Genomic DNA, 21,716 nt, shown 5'->3' with positions numbered 1-21,716 from the left:
CTGTCTCTTTGTATCTCCCCTTTGCAAGCTTGTGGTCCCTTTTGTTTTCTTTATTAGACAAGACTTCCAATCTCTGAAGGAAGCCTTCTTTTCTCTATTATCTCCCTTGACACTGCTTGTTAGCCATGCTGGTGACATCTTGGACTCTGTGCTACCTTTCCTAGCTTGTGGTATACATTCTGAGCTTCTATTTCTGTAGTTTTGTGTGATCTCCAAGGCCTTTAAAGGGGTTTAACCCTCTTGCTCCCCTTCGCTATTTCCTTTTCACCAGTTTTCTCATTCTAAAGAAGTTTTTTCCTTGGGTGTAAAAAACTGTGACTGTGTTGGAACTCTTTGTCAAACTTCAATTTAAATGTATATTAAATGTGGTAGCACTGAGGCCACTGTTTTAACTTGATTCAACAACATTTACATCTTGTTCTGTCCTGGCAACCCCACTAAGAATTAAATCTAAGATTGCCTCCCCTCTGGTTGATTCTATGAGAAATTGTTCTAGGGCAAAGTAATTTATAACATCAAGAAATTTAACCTCTTTCCCAGAACTGGAACATGCACTATCCAATCAATGCAGGAGTAGTTGAAGTCACTCATTATCCCAAAGCTTCATTTCCCATCTGAATATACCCTGAGCATTCTGGGTTGGGGATGATAGCATGTCCTTAGGACTAACTAAAATAGTTTTGGAGCTCTGTGAAGGAGTCTTCACCTTTTAGATTTTCAAGTCTGCTGGACTCTCTGCCTTCTCTGATGTACAGAGCAGCACATTCTCCAGTGTTTTCCTATAAAGTTTCTGCTCAGAGGTGAACATGTCTCACTAATTTTTCAATTCCATCAGTTTTCTGTAATGCTCAGTAAGTTACCCTTTAAAACTAGGCTCTCCTGCTCTCATATTTTGGCTCAACAGCTTTGACTATTGGGCAGTAGAGAAATCAAACCACTACTAGCATTTGCATAGAAACACCTATGTACAGTGTCCCTCTCCAGACAACTCTGGTACAAGCAATGTCTATTTGGCACTTAGGCTGGTTATCATGTTTCACCATATGCTAATGGTGCTTTCCCTCTCTTCCTACATTTAGGCAAGCTGAAACATTTTCATCTCCATCCCCTAGGGAGGGTCCACATGAACCAGATGTTTCCCAGCTCCCAGCTGCTCTGCTACCTTATGTGCTTTGCACCTGCAATCTGTTTCCATTTTGGTTCAAATGGAGCCCATTCCTCTTGTACAGGCCCACCTAATCCTAGTTTCCAGTGCTTAACAGATTCTTTCTACATCAGCATCTAATTTCTCAGCTTCACCTGTTTAGCTGGCTGTGTGTGTAGAAGAGGTAACATTTCAGAGAATGCCACCTGGGTAGTTCTGGATTTCATCCTTCTACATAGCAAACCTAAATCTGGCTTCCAGGACCTCAAAACTTACATTCCCTTAAGTAAATGGTTCCAACATGGGCCATGACCACTGACTTCACAGCAGCACTAATATCTGCAAATTTCACACCAGGCAGGCATCTTACCATGCACTCTCCACACCCATCACAAAACGCAACTATCTATGACCAATGATCAAGTCTCCCACTGTCACAAGCTCCTTGCCTCCCCCACTTCGCATGAGACACATCTTTGCATAAGAATATATTTAGTCATCTTCTAAGAAGGGGGCCTTTTCTACAGGATAATGTCTTTGGAATGACACCTTCCTTCCCATGGCACACATTTTCCATAACAGAGAATTGGGGCCATGCTGTTGGGGCCCTGAGGACTCATCAGCCAACTTTGTCTCTGGGATTGTCCACGTCAGCAACCTTGGCTTCCAGGAATTGAATTGTTCTCTGAGAACTAGAGGTCAGTATATCAAGCACACACCAACAGCTTCTGTCCAGCTGGTAAGCAGTCGTACTCAGTGTCAGACAATGGGTAGCCCCCACACCTCTGCTGGCCTTCTAGCTTAATAAATGGGTTATTGAGTTAGCATTATTAGGCTTGTTCACCTGGAAAACTATGTTTTTCTTAGAAGAAGATGAGGAATTGACTTTTAGCTATTAGTTTAAAGTTGCACAGCTACATACTGCAAGAGAGCAAAAGTTCTTTGCCATGGCCCTGTTGAAGAACATTCATGGTTGCTTAGTTTACTAGTGCAATTTATCATTAGTACTGAGTCACTTCCAAACTGGGACTCACCTGAGCAGCTCATGTGTGGCTGAACTCCTGGTCAGCCCTTACTCCCAGTGAGTAGGAACATGTGTTCACTGTCCCCAGGAGAGGAGAGATTCTATTCAGTGGAAAGCACAATAGTTAATAAGTCATTAGAGGAGGGAACAGACAAAGAGGAGTTGATTTGTGAAGGGTGTGGCAGGGCTGAGTTTCTTAGTGTGTGTTTAAAAAAATTAAGATACAACCTTGACTTTCAAACTCAGGAAGGCTCTGTTCCAGAGCTTTAGTTTGTGAACTTCTCTTTAGGACCTAACAACCTGAGCCTACACTGATTCCAAATCAAAACTAGCCATCATTTCTTGTTTATAACCTGTCCCTTCTTCTTCCGTGGCTTGCACAATTACTCCTGTCAGTATGGAGCTAGGTACTGGTTTTCTTTCCACCCTCTAAGCTTGGGTTTAGTTTAAATATGGAATATCTGTGAAAGGTTCCCCTTCTGGGATTTTGCACACTTTGCTAAGCCATTTCTTTGGCTTCAGCTGATAATGTTTGTGTTTCAGATGATTCTGGGAGTAATGTATGTAACTATAGATAAATATCTGGATCAGTAAATAGCACTTACCTGCTCCTTGCGTGATTGCTCAGCTCTCTTGTGTGCTGATGCTTTGTAACTGGGACTGAAATGCTTCCTCACCGAGGCTCCTCACTCTTTGATAACTGTTCCTGCCAGGCACCTGCCTAACAAACATTCAATCATTTTCCAACATATCCATCTATTTTCCTATACATAATGATTCCCTTCTCTCATACATATTTGCCCCTGCAGTGTTCTCTCAAGGTTCAGTACAACTGCAAGGGGTTTATTTTCTTTGCCCATTTTCTATTGGGCTAGTGGCTGGTTCTTGAATATAGTTTGCAGTACTAAACATGATAATGAAGAGGATCATCCAAAATTTCTGAGCGCTTGTATAGTAGAAACATGCCAGAAAGAAACATCAATGGCCATGAACTCAAGCAGTCTCATACCTATCGCTCATATGCAGAAGTAACACCATCCCCATCTGCACAAAATTGTGAGGTCACACCAAGACACCAACATCCTCTTGCCTATCTGCCCCAGTAACTTGGTGTCCAACATTGTCCTGTCACTGTTGCATGCTGTGCCATGCAACCCAATAGAGCACTGATAGTTTTCCTTCACTTGGCTCTTCCTTCTGCACAATTGCCTTACTTTTTTGCTGTGTCTTTGCTGTGTGATATGCACACTGGTGTCCTCTTTGAAGCAAAGAGTTCTTAAAATAAAACAGAACCCACCAGCAGGACAGTCCTGTTTTCTAGGAAGTTTTCTCTCTCAGTATTTAAGAGATATTGCACAATGCCACCAAGATGGAGGCCTAACATAGAAGAAGCAGAAATCAGTGGAAATAAAGCCCTTAGCTTTACTTACTTTACTCATCATACTTATGTGATCTACTTCTAAAACTGGGATTCCATCTGGTATTTCTTGGTAAGCTTCCAGTGGAAGACAATAAAGAACAATTTAAAAGTAGTGCTTTTGCCCAGGAATGTATATTAAAAGATTCTTTAAAAAGTGGTAAGGAAGTTCAAAGGCATGTCTGTTAGAGACAGATGACCAGTGAAGTGAACATTTCATGCTGCATGTTTGCATCCTTCCTTGCTCAGCCATTGCAAGAAGGACACAAAAGACTAGGACCATCTGTGCAGCAGCCACCAGCCAAACAGCTCATATTGCTAAACATACTGGCTCCTTATTGTTTGATAAATAGACTAGCTCTGATTCTAGAGGTATTGCATAGCCATCAGGATTTGTAGCAATTGCAGGCTCTACACTCCATGAATTTGTACACACATTTTTAAAGCCATCTAAGTTGGTGGCCATCACTGCAACTTGTGGAACTGAATTTCAGATACCTTTGGAAAAAGTATCACCTCACCCATTTTCTCCACACTGTGCATGATGCTATACTGATATTATTTCCCCTTTTTCCCTGTTTTTCAAGTTAAAAAGTTGCAAGTGTTGTAACCTATATCTGTAGGGCAGCTTTTTCAGCCCACTAGGCAAGAAAGTTGAGAAAGCACAGAATCTGTTCATAGGCTCCAGCGTTATTGAAAGACATGCATTTGTGCATTTGGAAGCTAATATTTGGACTGAAGAAACACTTACAGAAAAAGATCACTGTCATTGGGGTAATAGTAGGGCTGCTCCTGATTTATGGGATTAATGAGTTCCTACTGCTATTATTATTATTATTATTATTATTATTAGAACATTTCTATGCCGCCCCTTGCCGAAGCTTCGGGGCAGCTTACAACACAATAAAATACAATACAATACAAAAATAACAATATAAAATTAAAATTAATAATATAAAATAAAAAAACATATAAACGATATAAAAGAAGTTATAAAAGAAAAGAGAAGTCGCCCTGGCCAGATAAATAAGTAAATATTGTTAACAATTAAAATGACATTTAAATAAAAAGGTCTTCACCTGGCGCCGAAAAACAAATAACGATGGTGCCAGGCGGACCTCTCTGGGGAGCACATTCCATAGATTGGGCGCCACTGCAGAGAAAGCCCTCCTCCGAGTACCTACCCTCCTAATTTCTTTCACGGAGGGTTCCCGGAGAAGGGCCTATCCCGCAGATCTCAAGGGGTGGTCGGGCATATATGGATGTAAGTGTTCCTTCAGGTAACCAGGCCCCAAGCCATTTAGGGCTTTATAGGTCATAACCAACACCTTGAATTGGGCCCGGACTTCAATGGGAGGCCAGTGAAGCTGTCGGAGGACTGGAGTCATGTGAACATAATGCCCCATCCCCGTCAGCAACCTGGCAGCTCTATTTTGAACCAATTGAAGTATCCGGATCGTCTTCAAGGGAAGCCCCACGTAAAGCGCGTTACAGAAGTCAAGGCAGGAAGTCACCAGCGCGTGTGTCACCGTCGCCAGGCAGTCGTACTCCAGGTAGGGGCGCAGCTGATTAATCAGCCGAAGCTGAAGGAAAGCGCTCCTCGCCACCGCTGTCACCTGAGCTTCCAATGAAAGCTCCGGGTCGAGGAGTACTCCTAAGCTGCAGACCTTGTTCCTAAGAGGGAGTGCAACCCCATTCAGGGCCAGGTCAAATCCACCCTCTCCGAAGCCCGATCCACCAACCAACAGGACCTCCGTCTTGTCTGGATTGAGCTTCAGTTTATTGGCTCTCATCCAGCCCATTACCTCGGCCAAGCACCGGTTCAGCACAGCCACTGCCTCACCTGGATTAGTGGAAAATGAGAGGTAGAGCTGGGTATCATCAGCGTACTGATGATTCCGTAGCCCACACCTCCTGATGACCTCTCCCAGCGGTTTCATATAGATGTTAAACAGCAAAGGGGACAAAATGGAGCCCTGTGGTACTCCATGGCATAGCTGCCATGGTGCAGAGCCATAGTCCCCCAGCAGCACCTTCTGGAATCGGCCATTGAGATAAGAGCGGAACCACTGCAAAGCAGTGCCTCCGACCCACAATCCCGCTAGCCTATCCAGAAGGATACCATGGTCGATGGTATCGAAAGCCACTGAGAGGTCCAGAAGAACCAACAGGGACGCACTCCCCCTGTCCTTCTCCCTGCGCAGGTCATCGTACAGGGCGACCAAGGCAGATTCAGTACCGTACCCGGGTCTGAAGCTGGACTGAAATGGGTCCAGATAATCAGTTTCATCCAAGAGTGCTTGGAGTTGTCCCGCCACCACCCGCTCTAACACCTTGCCCAGAAACGGGATGTGGGCCACTGGTCTATAGTTAGTGTCCATCTCTGGATCCAGTGACGCTTTCTTCAGGACCGGTCGGACTACCGCCTCCTTTAAAGGGGCAGGCACCCGACCCTCCCTCAGAGAAGCGTTAACCACTTCCAAGATCCAGGTCCCAATCCCGTGCTTGGAATTATTTATTAACCAAGACGGGCAAGGGTCCAAAAGGCAAGTGGTGGGATGTACTCGTCCAAGCACCTTGTCCATATCATCGGGCTGCAATAACTGAAATTCATCCAATAATTCTGGACCAGACAGCAGCACTGGCATCTCCCCAGAAACCTCTGATTTATTAGTGGAGTCCAGCTTGTGATGAATCTGAGCGATTTTCTCCCTGAAATGCCTGGCAAAGTCATCACAGCAGGCCTTTGAGGGTGGAACCGGATCTTCCTTAGGACCCGGGCAAACCAGGCCTTGCACCACTCGAAAAAGCTCCTCTGGATGGCATTGTGAGGAGGCAATGGAAGCAGAAAAAAACTTCTTTTTCGCTGCCTTCACCGCCACAGCATAGGCCCGATAGTGGGCTCTCAAGTGTGTTTGGTCAGATTCATCCCGTGATTTCCTTCACCTACGCTCTAGCCGTCTCCCAACCTGCTTCATCGCCTGCAATTCAGGTGTATACCAAGGGGAAGAGCGGACTCTGCCCGGTGGGAGAGGACGCTTGGGAGCGATCGTGTCCACAGCCCTGGTCATCTCTCCGTTCCACAGTTTGACCAGAGCCTCAACAGGAGCACCAGTCTTGTCAGCCAGAAACTCCCCCAGGGCTTTCAGGAATCCATCCGGATCCATCCGGCTCAGGGGGCGGACCCACACAATCGGATCCGCACTCTTACAGAGGGAGAGGTCGCTCTCGAGCACAAACCTCACCAGGAAGTGATCTGACCATGACAGGGGAGTCAAACATAAATTTCTCACCCTCAGGTCACCCTCTTCCTGCCCCGTCAAGAAAACCAGGTCCAGAGTGTGTCCACGTTCATGGGTCGGGCCGGAGACATGTTGACATGTTGAGACAGCCCCATGGCCGTCATGGAGGCCATGAAGTCCTGAGCCGCCCCAGTTAGAGCAGACTCAGCATGGAGATTGAAGTCCCCCAGGACCAACATCCTGGGGGTCCTCAACACCAGGTCCGAGACGGTCTCCGTCAGCTCAGATAGGGAGACTGTTGGGCAGAAGGGTGCACGGTACACCAACAGAATCCCCAATCTGTCTTGTTCGCCCAACACCAAGTAGAGGCACTCCAGCCCTGGCCTCGAAGGGACCGGAAGTCCTGTGAGAGAGATGGAGGCTCGGTAAACCAAAGCGACCCCCCCCTCCCCTCTCTGGGCGTGAACAGTGCTGAACCAGATACCCGGGTGGGCACAGTTGAGAGAGGGCAACATCCCCCCCCTCCTGCCCAGGTCTCCGTTATGCAAGCCAGGTCAGCCCCCTCCTCCACAATCAAGTCATGGATGAGGGAAGATTTATTATTGACTGACCTGGCATTGAGCAGCAACACTGTCAGGCCTGAGGGGCGGTTGACAAGGCTACCTGGCACCCTCTGGCTGGGGGAAGAACCAGAAAGAGGGACAGGTGTCAGCCATCTGTCCTCCTTCTTCTACGCGGACACGTTAAGGCCCCACCGCTGTTACGTCCATTGCCCATGACCACGCCAATGGCAGCGCCCACACGCTCTCCAGGAAACATAAACATCGACATGGCCAGGGACGACTCCATAAAAACAGATTAAACAGAATAAAATTATAAAAGCAGTTAAAGAAAAGAAAAGAAGAGAAGAAAGAGGAAAAAAAATTAGCCTTCCTGGGGACTTTGAAAAAGGGGATCCCTCTAATAGTTGTATCTCCAGCAGGCAGTGGCAGCCCCACTCAAATCTAGTTGCTGGTATTGCCCTGCATATCCAGGAAAAATGTCTGCATAAGCTCTCCAAGGATCCCTTGTGCAAGAGAATATAGCAAATCAGAGGTAACTGGAGATCTAGTGAAGGGACAGACTTGAGATAAAGCATCTCCTTGACAAAATGATGTCAGCTTGCACTTGAGCACCAAAAGGTCTTTCAGTGGCTGCTAATTGTTTATGTGGAGGAGTGAAGACAGGTGCAAACACAGGTGTACCTTGACAGGTGCTCAATGTAAGCATGGACAGAACTGCCACTTTGGGTGAAGTGTGGGATACATTTAAGAATTTGAGAATTTTAAAACTCTGAGTTATTCCATCTTTTGGTGGTAATATCTGTGAATGTTTTTAAGTTCTTATCCAAAACCAGCCAGATGAAATTCTCACTCGCCTACGCTCATCACCATCCTCAGGTCCAGCTATACCTGGCACAGAGAGAACCCTGTTCTGCCTGCCCACTCCTCAGCTATTTATCATGAGAAGCCTGTTGGGGAAAGAAGAGGTGGCTGGGAACCCAAAGCCAGCGCTGAAGTGCGGGGGAACACCCGGGGATTCAAAGCCAGGCTTGGACAGGCTAAGCACTCATGGCCCTGAGCCCGAATGGAGGAATCGGTCCATTTTGCTTTCCCACATTTACAAAGACATCATTTAATTAAGTTTGAATAAGAACACATAAACCAAAATGAAATTCTTGCCCATCCTTAGTGCAAGGTGCTTCTTACACTGTTCAAAGGGGAAGGAAATAGCTCGCTAGCTGGTAGTTTTAGTTCGCCAACAGTTCTGAGGCAGTGTGAGTTCCCAAGTATGCGAGTGATGTGTTAGCAGCTTATTACAATCTTCCTGGGTATTGTGACCCCCTCTCCTTTAGCATGTATTGGTTACTCTTAGTCCATCCAGGAAATCCAGAGTTTTCATTATTTTATAAAATGAGCAAAGGCCCACCTTCCCGAACTTTGGACGTTCCAACATGCTAGGGGATGTTGGGGGCTGGATGCTGGAGGCTGAACACAACTGGAAACCCCAGCATAGGAAAGGTTTCATTGCCTGGTGGTATAGGAACTGTTACAAAATGAATCATTTTTCTAAATGATTTGAGCTGTAGTAACTATCCTTTCTCTATTTCTTTCCAAATGAAAAGAAATTAAGAAAAGATATTCAGGGATTCGCCTGAGTGACTGATCTGTATCTTTGTTTTTCCTATGTGATGCCAAACATTTCCTTGCTTTTCAAAATTTGCAACAGCTATTGTCCTGGGAACAAGAAGCCACTGGAGAGAACAGGGCCAAGTGCTTGGAAGAGGAAATTATCTTCTGGAACTTAAATGGACCTAAGGATTGATGGTCCTTATTAAACAGAAGTTTACTCTTCCCCTGTAGTACTGTCTCTCCTTCTCTTCCTGTGTGCTATGCGGTACATTCTGTTCTGCTTGAGTCATCCTGAAAGCAGGAGCCAGACTGGAAATACAAGGGTTATGGTCAGCAGCATGTGTAGAAACTTACCTTCCTCCCCCCACAAATGCTGGATAAGAATAGCAGGAGATGGTTTTTGTAGTTCCTTGTTGCTGCTGCTGCTCTTAGCTCCCTTCAAAATTTTGTGTTTGTTTGTATGCAGAAATGGTAAGACTCTGAAAACTGAAAGAGTTTTACCAGAAAGACTCTAGAAACTGATTTAAGCTTTAAGAGCATTTCTGTGTGTATGGACAATTGGCTGGACAAATTATATGAGTTCAAAAAGGGAAGGAAAGATGAAAACCAGCAGTAATTTTTCATAAATACTTCTTTTCTTTTTCAGGCTATTCACACTACTTTATGTAAAAAGATTATGAAGGGTTTTTGAAAAAATTAACATCATTACCACTACTACCCCAGGGATGCTAAGAGCACTTTTAGAGTAAAATCATACCTACTATTACATTTACAGACAACATACAGGAAAACAGCCTTAAAATGAAAATGCCACTTTTGAATTCTGATTATACAGTATAAAAAGCAGAAGAGAGACATTATAAAACTGAATGTTGCATCTAGGCTTCTCATTCAACTGACACAAATGCAAAAAGCAGAAGCATCATTTGCAAAAACATTCCGTCAGGTGGAAGTATTCATCAAGTCAAAAGTGATGCCTTGGCTATAGTACCTTATACTTTAAAAAAATCTTGAAAGAATGCCAGGATTTGCTATTTATAGTTCCATTAACTTTTTTCTTTCTAAATCAGAATTATAACTTCATTTATATATGTATTCTTTTGTTAAATGTACTGTTCTGGTGAAGAGGTTTGCTTAATGTTATAAAAATGAAATGCCAGTTAAAGAGAAGACGAGGAAGAGGAACACTAGGATCTGAGGCAAGAACGTATTGATTGATCTCCACCCAGGGGTACATTCCTCCTTGGATACTCCTGCAGGTTAATAGGATTAGTGCTATGGCTGTTTAGTGGGTTTAGGGACCGGGTGAATGCTGTGCCCCAGAGAGATCAAAGCCTGGGCTTACAGAGCTTCTCAGGGTGCAATCCTATGCATGTTTAGACAGAAAAACTTCCACAGCCCCCAGCATGCTCAGTCCTACCCTGCTGGCTGGGGACGGTGGGAGTCGTATGACATTTTCCTTTCTAAACATGCACAGGCACCTTCAATTACTATCTACAAAAGAGAAAGAGAAAGTCAGTCCAGTAAACAGAGTAACCAACCTAGCTGAATGAAAACTACATCACAAGGGTAGTCTTCCTCCTTTTTATTTCGTTTTGCAATGCTTATTAAATCCCAACCACAACAGTTGCAGCCCCAAGTAACAAAACCAGCAAGGAACAATGAACAGAGTCATTGTGAGAGCCAGTGTGGTGTAGTGGTTAGATCACTCGACTGGGACTCTGGAGATCCATGTGCTGGTGCCCACTTGGCTGTGAAGCTCACTGGGTGACTTTGTATAGGTCAGTGACTCTAAGCCTAACCTATATCTCAGGGCTTTTGTGAGGATAAACAGGAGACAAGCTAAAGCAAGATGCAAATGAGCTAAGAACTTGTGCGGTGGCTTTCGTGGGCTGGATAAAAAGAAAACAAATTTCCACAGATTTTAATGTGACTCACCCCTTTTGAAAAGCTAGCCTGAGCTGTCTAATACTCTTGAACCAATTCCTTAAAAATAAGCTCAGTACTTAATTTCCAGATTGCTAGACATGCTGCTGCCAGAAGCTGTGCAAAAAGCCTTAATATTGAATTGGCTTAGGGTGTCAAAAGAAAGGGCCAGCAGTCCTGTTTGGGTAGGGGGCATGAGCTGATCAGTGACTGGGGAGGGAACTGCAGATTCTGTGTAGCCCAGCACAACTCCACCGCACAGGGAGGAATATTCCTTGTGCGTCGCGTCTGCTCCGATATGAAGATGATAATGGACTGATTGAATTCAGCTTCAGTGGAGTGTAATAACCAAGGGATATTAACTTCAGCATGAATTCTCAGATTCTCACCAAAATAGTATGGAGTGGCTGTTTGCCCAATAGAGATTCCCGTGCTGTTTCATTGATTCCTATCCCTAGTTCCACTTACCATGCTGTTCTGAGCCTTCATGAACCACCATATCTGATGGTCCAGTAAGCTAAAGAAGCTGAGTGACCATCAGACATGGTAGTTGGGGTTAGGATCGAAGGCTCTCCGAAACTGGCCTTGGACCTGGAGGGAGGCATGCTTTCTTTATTTGTGTTTTGTGTGCAACAATTGAGTGTGCATGAATTGGAACTATTTTACAGGCCTACAATTTCACTGCAATCTGAGCCTCAGCCTGAAAATGGCCCTGTCAACGTAAATTGTTTTCCTTGATGGAAAAAGCAAGAGGTGACCACATTTGTTCCCACCACAAGAATGGTGCATGGAGCAGGCAGCTTGAAGTTAAGATGGGGTCTAAATCAGCCAGAAATACCAAAAACTGCTTGCATAATATATTGTGCTTCGAACTTTGCATGCCCCAGAGTTTGAATGCTAAAATCTAGATAAGATTGTTCCAAAGGTTGAATGATACTTCTAAGTACTAACTGCAGGTGCAGTGAAAAAACCCTTCGGTGCTTATTCCATCTTCTTTTCAGTGCCTTTTCAATCATTCTCAGTGTCTTTTCAGTGAGTGCCTTTTGTTATTGTTTAGGGTATTGTTCTGGGTCTGGGAATGGATTAATTCACTTTCCATTATTTCTAATGGGGAACATTGCTTCGGACTTCAAACAATTCAGAGTTCAAACGGCCTCCTGAAATGAATTAAGTCTGAAGTATAAGGCTCCACTGTAAATTGTTTTCTTTGATGGAAAATGGAAGAGGTGATTGCATCTGTTCCCACCACAAGAATGGTGCATGGAGCAGACGGCTTGAAGTTAAGATGGGGCCTAAATCAGCCAGAAATACCAGATGCTACTTGTATCATATATTAGGCTTCCTTGCTAAAGAAAACAATAACAACCACACAGATATCCACAAAAGTAACACCAACAACCGAGCGTGCACCAACCTTACTCTATGCTTGATTAAGTGTTCTTTTGTGATTTCGTCTCTCCTTCCTTCTCTTCTGAAGGGATAATACCATTTAGAAGGATTGGGTGGCTTGCTCCCTCAATAAATGCTTTTAGGGAGGAAGCAGGCTCATACCCACTTCCTTAGCCTATAGCAGTGTGATTTAATGGCCATCCCATACGAGACTTTTCTCTCTACAAAGCCAGCTCCACAGCAGGGACCGAACCATGGTCAGCCTAAGCACTGAGATCCATTTCACCAAAGCTTTTGCATGGTGGTGGTGGAGCCTGAAGGAAAAAGGGTGGGGACAAAATTACTTGAAATATCAGCATGTTATATTGTAAAGCTCTGACTGACAGTAATTAAACCTTAGAAATGGTGTCCCATCCTGGGGGGGAAAGTGCACAAAGCCCAGAAGCCACCAAGTCTTTGGGTCATAGCAAAAGAGTGGGGCCAGCAGAAGGGAGCATGGCCTTTGGTGGAACCTCAGGGGCTGGACTGGGGTCAGATTTGGGCACCAGTCCTGAGGTGCTCCACCTCTGCTCTAGGAACTACATGGTGATATTGCATTATCTCTGCCCTCCTGTGCAGGTGCCCAGTGGCCCCTTCTGAGAAGCAGGGCAGGTTGTCCATAGGCAGGTCTCGTGGCTTTGTCTCTGAAGAATTTGAACTCTTTTGCTTAGCCATTAGTAAGTTGGGCACCTTTCCACCACAAAGGAGAAAAAAACATCATAAAAAAGAAGACGAAAGAAGACAAAATGAATACCAATGTTCATATGTTAATATAGATTATGTATCTATATTGATTTGTACGCTTCTACACTGGCCAGTATGCTGTCTCTGGTCAGTGGTGCCCTGGATTATTCTCCCCCCCTCCATGCATGTTCTGAACCACAGCTAATATGTAAAAATAACATAAAGGTTAGGTTAAAAACTATCAGAAGGTTTCAAGACAAAATAAATGCAAAAGGATTTGTTGAAATAGAAACAAATGTAACCGAAAATCAGACAAATATCCCATTTGCTGCACTGCGTATGAGTTCCTGCCGAAGGAGGCTTGTGTCACCGTAAACACTGGTGACTCAGGCAATATGGGTTGAGTCCAGTGTCACAGGGAGCAGATGTCTGTTTGTGCAGCAGGACTCTCTCCTCTCCTTTCTACTGCTGTCCTGTTTGCTCCATAGATGCTGCTCCAGAGGGTCTCCCAAATGACTGGAACAGACTTGGAGAGTTTGCGAGAGACTGCCGTGGGCGGAGGGAACTGCGTGGCTCTCTGTTTCACCAATGGAAGCAATTCCATCAGCTGAAGGGATTAATTGGATTCCTTCCACCCAGTGAACTTGGCACATGGGAAAAGGCTACCATACAGGGGAAAACAATGCAAATGGCACGCAGACGGTCACAATCACAGGTGCATGTGCCAGCGACAGACTGGCTCCAGGTCCCAAGGCTGCTGCTGGTGCATAAGACGCTTAGAGATGATGCAGCTGCAAGTCCTGTGAGATCTGGTCTCTCTTCCTGCCAGCCTCATTTCCACTCCAGCAGTTGAAAGTGCTTTGGGAGCATCAGGGTGCGTTCTTGCTCCAAGCTTGTTACTGATGAGTCTGGAATAAAATGCGTTCTTTTGCAGCTATGTGAATGTTGTTTTTGCCTTTCTTTTGTTAGGCCTTGGTATGAATTAAGATTGTTTCATCTTAATGCAAATTTATTAATATGAGTGTCTTCTTTTTGATATTAAACTATTACTATTTATATGGCTATTGAATGTTTTTATTGCTGTAACTGTTACTTAATACTTTGTTGTGAGCCATCCCGAGATGCCAAAGTGGTGGACAGGGTATAAAAGTTTTAAATAAATGAATCAATTCTTTCTATATTTTATTATTTATCATTTATTTAATATACTTTCATCTCTCCCTATAACAGAACTTCTATGGGCAAACTGCATGAAGTTTAAAGAATGACAGCACCATACACAACAAATAAGAACAATAGCAGGAGAGAAAAGTACATTATAAGTGGGAAGTTAAAGTCTTCAGCCTAAGTCTAAAATGTTTGGGAGAACAAAGAATGTCTTTGCTTGGTGTCGCGAAGATAATGATGCAGGGACCCACCAGACAAGCCTCAGTGGGGATCATGTTCTATGAACTGAGCTGCACAACGGAGAAGGCCTTCTTTCCAGTAGCACTCTGCCCAACTTCAGTGAGTTGGAGCAACCAGAGGATGGCTTGCACAAAGGACTTGAGTGTCCAATGGCGCTCATAGGAAGAGGCATTTCTTTAGAAAAGAGGTGAGTGATTTTTCCTCCCCAGTCCTACACCGAGGAAAGTGGACCTTTTGTGCAAAAAGAACCCCCACCTCCATCACACACGCACATACCAAGATTAGAAACTGATATGGACATGAGGCAGAGCCAGCTCTGGGGTGGAATTTGAAGAACTTTGGAGAACTTAAAGTTTAGCTGATTCACAGATCCCTACTGAGAATGTAGGAAAGTGTGTAGAGAGGTGCACTTATTGGCCTTCTTGGCTAAGTTAAGTTAGCAAAGAGGGAGTGCCTGGTTGGGTGGAGGAGGTGGTGATTGTAGCATTCTAAAATAAACACTTCTTGTTTTGTCTTCAGTGGATGAGGGGCAATGATGCAAGCAACTGAACCAAGCAAAAGCCAGCTCCCTCCCTGACTTCAACTTGTTAGGTTCCACCAGAATACTTTTATTTTCTTTATCTTAATTATTGTAATTTTATTCATACTGTACTTTCCTTATTTTTAACTAATTGTAATGTTGTGTGTTATTTATTGGCTGATCAATGACCGAATAAAGAATTGATTGACTTTAAGGCAATCTGGTTTCCAGCTCAAATTTGGCATGGAAAATGCTTTGGTTGCCCTGGTTGACAATCTGCACTAGGAGATAATCTGGGGGAGAGTAATCCTGATTGTTCTCTTAGATTTATTGACACCTTTCATGGCATTCAACCAGAGTGGCTGCTGGATTGGAAGTGGCAGTGTCCACATTCTGGTGGCTCTGTGCCTATCTGACAGGTTCCTGGGAAGGTTTTAATGGTAGACTTTAACTTTGTTCCACGGCATGGGCTATAGGTTGTGCCTCCCATGCTACTTGAAGATTCTGGGAGAGTTGTTGTTGTTGTTGTTGTTGTTGTTGTTGTTGTTGTTGTTGTTATTATTATTATTATTATTATTATTATTATTATAACATTTCTATGCCGCCCCTTGCCGAAGCCTCGGGGCGGCTTACAACACAATAAAATACAATACAATACAAATATGTTGTCTGGAATCAATATGCTAATTTTCAGAGGGGTAAGCCTCATTAGCCTGTTGGAGCAAAACCAACAATTAATCTTGCGTTACTTAAATACTGATGATTTTATGGGGCCCAGGCGCTTATACGGACTCTAGTCCACTTCATGTGTTTAATGAAAAGCACTCCAGTCTATGAAGACATGTGTCATAATGAATTTGTTAGTACTTTTAAAAATGATGTTTAAGTTTTTACCAAAAGTATCAGCTAAAATACCACACAGCTAAAGAAAAAACAACACACACAAACACAATTATCATCATAGTATAATATAACAATGCTGTGCATCCCACCACTGGGAACTTTAGGTACATGCCAACTCATTTACACTGTCAAGAAACTCTGTCCCCTTTCCAAAATTGCAGTGACTCTTGTGGAGGTTCAAATCCTTTCCTTTTTATCAGCACACACGCAATAAATGGTTCTCAGTTATCATCAAAATTATTCCTATTTATATAGCTTTCTTTCTTTTTAATATCACAAGTTAATTTGTCATTAATGGATATTCCACACTTCTCTGTACCAATCACCCAATTGATAATCATGTTTTACTTTCCAATTCATTGCTATAATTAATCTTGCAGCTGTTAATAAAATTGTTATTAATTCTTTAATAACAAATTTTAACATCTCCATTGTTCTTTATCAAAAATTGACAATACTGCAACTTCAAGATGTATTTCAATCTAAATTTATTAGTAATTAAGTTGCTACAGAGCTCTTCATTATCATATGCCACATACACCCACTTCTATTTCTCCTTTCCATTTGATCCCAGAGAAGCCAGGTAAGTACGCAATGGTGCTTGGAGCCAGGAATGCGCTAGAGGAAGGCTAATGAACTGACGCGTAATCCAAATGCTCTGGAGATGTTGGTGGGCTGTTCTCCTAGCCAAGGGAGAGTCAACCTGTTCTGTATGGGTTGTACTCCTTCTTAAAAATCAGGTAGAGAAGTTAGGGGCCACTTTAGGATTTAGCCTTGTAAATGGCATCAACTTTCAGGCATCACAGGTTCAAGACAGCCATCTGAGTGGGATGGTGTAAATTGGCGACCGACAGCAGCAGGGGGTTGGACCTGATGGCCTTCTTGGCCCTTTCCCACTCTACTATTCTATGATTCTAAGAACGGTGTTCCTGGACCCATATCAACCTGAAAGGCACCCCCACCCCCTTCCCCCTAATCCTAGATTGCTGCAGCTCATTTCTGTTACTTCTTCTCATTAGAGAGCCCAGATCCTTCTAAATGCCTCCAAATCTGGCTTCCTTCCTCTCCACACTGACAGTGTCTAAGTGTTTAGTGAGACTTCATGATTTTAATAAATGAAGTGCAGCAATCCAATTTTATTGGAACCACAAGTGTGTAACCAAAACAAGAAAAATGAAACAATTGACTTCAAGTTTGCAAAATGTCTTATTACAGAATTCTTATATAATTTGCTTCTCCCACTGCCACCCCTTTGGAAGCTTGTCGTGTGATGTCTCACACTAATTGATTCAAGCAGCAGGCCCTTTATGGAGCTCTCTGATGTCACAAGTTCATTAGCAGGATACGACAATGATGAATAACTAAACACTTTGGCTGAATTGTTGCAGGCAACAATGCAATCCCAGTCTTTGAAGAATGCGTATTTTCTGACAGGCAGCACAAGTTCCAACCCAGAAAAGGCTATTAGAGAGAATGGCACGGTGGTGTGCTAATTAATAAACGAACAGCGGAAGTACAAAATAAACCTGTCAGCTGCTCCAGGATGTTAGATGTCAACCCCACAAAAGACAGACTGACCGGAAACTTGCTAAAAGGAAAACCGAGGCCAAACCCAAACCTAAATAAATATTTTTTAAAAGTGGAACAAGCAGGCATTTCACCCAGGAGATGCTTAATAAGCAAAGCCTTCCTTTAGAAGTGGAGTGTGCTTGACCCCTGCCTAACCAACCCCCAGCCCTTATGGCTACATGCACCCAAGACGGGGAAAAAAGCCCGATGACCAGCGTGTGCACATGTTCGCGGTACCCAAGCGAAAGGGCAGGTATGCAATAATTAGGACTGAAAAGCTACCTCAGAATTTGCTGGTACAAGGAATGATGAGACTGTTAGTTAAAATGTTTCATGTCCTTAGAAACACACACAAGTTCTTTGCAAAAGAACTGAACCATCTCTGTGTCTTAGCTGTTATCACACACAGAGAACTCTAAGGGTATTGGCTTTAGTTAAAAGTTCTAAAATATTTCTCAAAACTTTCTGTGCTCATACAGAAAATGGATGGTACCTAACAGCACAATACTTTGTTATTGAATGGAAAATATTACATAGTCTTACTGTTTTGGTTCTAGCTTTCAATATTGATGTGCTATGCTTCTGGTCAACTTTTGCTATAATTTGTAAAACGTGCAAAGAAAAGAGCTGTATTAAAATGGCCCCTGGAGAAGCCAGATGGATAATGGTTTATGACTTCGCCTGTGTACAGAAATAGCATTTTCAAAATAGAAAAATGCTGTCATTGCACACAATAAGAGTAGGTGGATCATTCTGTTTCTGGGATCTCTTGATTTCACATGTGCTTATTCGCAAGTCTGTTCTATTCTGTTTCTGCAAAAATATATAATGGCTTGAAACAATGTATGCACATTCATTTAAAATTTTGAATGCATTCTCAGAAATATGCATTTACATATGCATTTTATCCTAAGGTATACATTTTAATATCCATTTTGGTACATTTGAGATGAGTCCTGTATAAGCAAATATGGAGAAGTGGTTCTAAAAATTAACAGTTACAATCTGGAAGGTGCTGATCCAGTCAGTTTGCTTCAAAATGAATGAAATCCTCAAGCATCCCTTCCCACTTTACAAACTCAGCTTGAACTGGTTTTGTATGTCTATAGCATGTTTCTGGTTTAGGGGAAAATGCAGTTTCTCTTTTCAAAAGGGAGACCAATACTATGTACAAGCACAGTGACTTGATTGTAAAAAATGTATAAAACTAAAGTTGAGTTGAGTCACTTGCCGAGTTGACGTGACTTGAGTTAGACTTGGGAGCGAATCATGCGACTTGAGTCCCCCACACTGCCTAAATAAATAAAGTGTGGGTGGACACCAAAGACTAGATTTGATCTGGTGTCTGAGAAAACAGATGGATTTGGATCAGACTGGTTCAGAGGATACCCATTATGATGTAGACAAACCATTGGGTGATTCAGTCCTGCTTTCTTCTCAGACTTGTCCTGCTGACTTCTGAGCAGTAACACCTCCTGCTTACTTGTCAGTAGACACACTGCTCCTGAGTGAGTCTTTCCATGACAGTACACATGCTGTTCAATCTGTACTTCTGAGGAGATGTGCAGAGGATTGATATGTGGGATATCATTTGTAAGTTCAACTGAGTGTTTCAGTTCTGCTAGACATACAGAGGGTTTCTTCTCTGTTGCCTCCTGCTCCTCCTCTTCCTCCTCCTTGAACCCAAAAGAGCTTATAATGTTCTCTTCCTCTCCATTTTGTTCTCACAACAACAGCCATGTAGGTTATGTTGACTGTCTGTCCTTGTCCCAGTGTGTGTTGCTCAGCTGTGAACAGACAAGCTGGTTATGCTTACATCTGTATAGACACGATGAGTAGACAACATGGAAAAAATGAATAGGGAGCTGGATTTCTAACTCTCCAGACCTTCTCAAAAATGGAATTTGTCCTTTGGGCTGGAAAATGTGGCTCGCTCTTGATGGTGCAGCTTGGCTTAGGTTGTGGGGACCCAGTGGAACCCTAGAGACCTGCTTGGGGAGTTGTGTCGGTGGCAGCTACTCGCTGTACAGGTCACCGTGAGCACAGGCTTCTCCAGTGAGTGCTGCCTCTCGAATGAAGCCATTTCTCTAAGCCCTGAGCACCATTCCTGCTCTTTCTACCATGGCACAGGAAAATCCACGGATAAATCCTGTCTAAATCACTCTACAATGCACTGTGAATGGACATGTAAAGGAGAGGCCTAGGAAAGTTATTCCCTGGTTAGAAACCTGAACTGTCAGTCACAAAGCTACAGCTCTTCTTTGTCCAGTCCCCTCTCCAGCATTTTTCTTACACAAAAATCTTGGGGGGAAGGCACTAATTTTGGGAATCTCATTGCCTTTGACTCTGTCTTCTGATGGAAGAAGATTCATTTCAGAGGGCCTTTCCTTTTCTTCCTTTGATGAATCCTGAATCTATCTGAATCTCAGTTTGGCTTGGGATTAACAGTTCCAGTCTGAAGCAGGCTGCTAGTAAGGATCACTATAAACCGCTATCCTGCAAGCCAGATATGCTGCAAGAGCACTTGAGCATAACCTCACTTTGTCCTATGCCAAATGAGTTCCAGAAAGCCTTGTTTTCATACATATGGTTGTGTCCAAAGGGTCCAAAGTGACAATATCCTGTACATATGTGTTGGTGAGAATGAAAAGCTTGAAATAAGTTTATGTCCAGGAAGTTGTGGATAACAAGGAGGACCAGTGGTCTTCAATTAGTAAGTAACTCTTGAGTGGAGCAAGCAAAGTCCATCTTAAGTAATACCTTTAAAAATCTGTACTTGCTAGCTGAAAGATAAATCTTCAAACAGCAATTTGATTGAAAAGCTATGCCTGAATTTTATAATGCACTTACAGCATAGCCACATATGATTAAAAGGTTTTCCTAATGCTGTCAAGAGAGACCACCAGCTAGCATAATGTACATTCTAATATGCACTTTGGCATTATGCAGCCCTACATAACACATTCCCCCCACTATGTTCCATGCAACTTATATTGGTGTGCACACTTAGGGCTGATAATGGTGGCAAATGCAGGAACTGCTGGGTGTATTTCTACTTCTATCACACCAGAGGGAGCGTTGGCAAAGCAGTTGAAAACAGCAATCTGTAGTTAAACCTGCTTGTAGAAGTTCAGCAGAAAAGGTACAAATGAATATGTGTTTCTGCTTTGGTTCAAATACTCCTAAACATCTACTGATATTGCACAATTATGCTCTTTTACGATGCTGTTTGGTGTGTGAATGAATGGAAGTTCCTCTGAATGACTGAAATGGAAACTTACCCTTTCCTAGAAAGTGATTGCCCTTTGGCCCATGTTCCTTATAAGCTGGAAAATCTAATGAATCCAGTGGTTTTTCTGGTGCTGGGCTAAATTTTAGGGTCTCTCACATGGGATCAGAGTGTAATGTGGGTTATGAAACAACATTGGTACCAAAAGGATTGAAGTTATTTTTCTATGTTCCTGATATCTCTCTCATATTAGAAATTCAAAATTCAGATACTCTCACAGGAGATGGAATTCTGTGAAAAGAGTCTTATTTAATTAAAGCCTGTCATTTCTCAAAAATAATTTCACTCCTGAACTTGTGTTTAAGCCAAGCTGGAAAACAATCAGGTTTTTCTTTGAAAGCCACTGATCAAAAATCTTGAAAATGAAAATACAGCTTTCCATATGAAATCCACAAGTTATTAGTCTTGTGGAATGTCCCAGGCTCTTCAGATTACAAGGCAGAATTAGTCATACTGTTTGGGATGTGTATACTCTGGACTTTTGCTTGTTGAACAACCTATAACTTCAAAAGTCACTGTACTTTAAAGATCAATTTATACTACTGTGTGTGTGTGTTTGCTTCATTTTTATACTGCCCAGTAGCCAAAGGCTCTTTAGTAAAAGTGTGAGCCTTTTCATGTTGGTAATACAGGCTAAAATCCAAAGCAAAATTACACCACCCAGAGTCCAAACCATATTCACACAAACTTTGGCATAAGCTGCACTGACTTCCAAGAATTCGGCTGTGCATCCTATTTAATTCAATGAGCTCCATCCAATGTCACATAAATGAACCTGTGTTCATGCATCAGGATTTCTCTTTACTCTCCTCCCCCTTGCAGTTCTCCAGGGCAGATTTGGAGGGTATTCCAGGGGCTGCAGTGGGAAGGAAAATCTATTCAGTCTGTGTTGTCCATTCCTCTGACAGGTGGATGCCGCTGGATACAACCAAAAGGGAGGAAAACAGCCAATGTGCAGGATTCTAGCCTTATTCAGGAAGTTGCCTGGCATT

General features: G+C 43.1%; 1 protein-coding gene across 1 annotated transcript in view; it reads left to right on the top strand.

Moving 5' to 3' along the window:
• The first annotated feature begins 4,604 nt into the window (after positions 1 to 4,604).
• Positions 4,605 to 21,716, top strand: part of VEGFA (vascular endothelial growth factor A) — a 118,972-nt gene continuing 101,860 nt past the window's right edge. The window contains exons 1-2 of the transcript XR_006416378.1: positions 4,605 to 4,615; positions 21,167 to 21,171. The gene's annotated coding sequence lies outside the window, so the exon portion shown is untranslated. The remainder of the gene's footprint in view (positions 4,616 to 21,166; positions 21,172 to 21,716) is intronic.

This window comes from Varanus komodoensis, unplaced genomic scaffold (genome assembly GCF_004798865.1).
Source record: "Varanus komodoensis strain SLA01 unplaced genomic scaffold, ASM479886v1 scaffold1, whole genome shotgun sequence".
NCBI lineage: Eukaryota > Metazoa > Chordata > Lepidosauria > Squamata > Varanidae > Varanus > Varanus komodoensis.
Note: the sequence above shows the minus strand (reverse complement) of the source record. Positions and strands in the feature narration are given on the sequence as shown.